The sequence below is a fragment of the Calidris pugnax genome, unplaced genomic scaffold, assembly GCF_001431845.1.
Source record: "Calidris pugnax isolate Ruff unplaced genomic scaffold, ASM143184v1 scaffold29, whole genome shotgun sequence".
NCBI lineage: Eukaryota > Metazoa > Chordata > Aves > Charadriiformes > Scolopacidae > Calidris > Calidris pugnax.
Window position 1 is genome coordinate 1,262,944 of NW_015090768.1, and position 319 is coordinate 1,263,262.

A 319-nucleotide genomic window follows, 5' to 3' on the forward strand; every position below is an offset into this window, starting at 1 on the left:
CTTTTTTTTTTTTTTTTGCACATAAAATGAAGCAGCTTTCAAGTTCAGTAAGTCTTTATACTGCAAAAAAAAAAAAACCATTGAAGTACATTCACAATCTATGTTAATAAAGTAGTAAATATTTCTTCATCCAGCCGTATTTACAGTCATACCGTCAGGAAACGGAAAAGTACAGTCATTTGTAATATAGCAATCTTTGAACACATACAAAAATGACCATTTTCTGTATATAATTTAAGCTCAAAATCACAATTATATCTCAAAATATTAATTACAATACAGCCATCTCCATCATAATTAAACATGTCTCTTTTTTTTT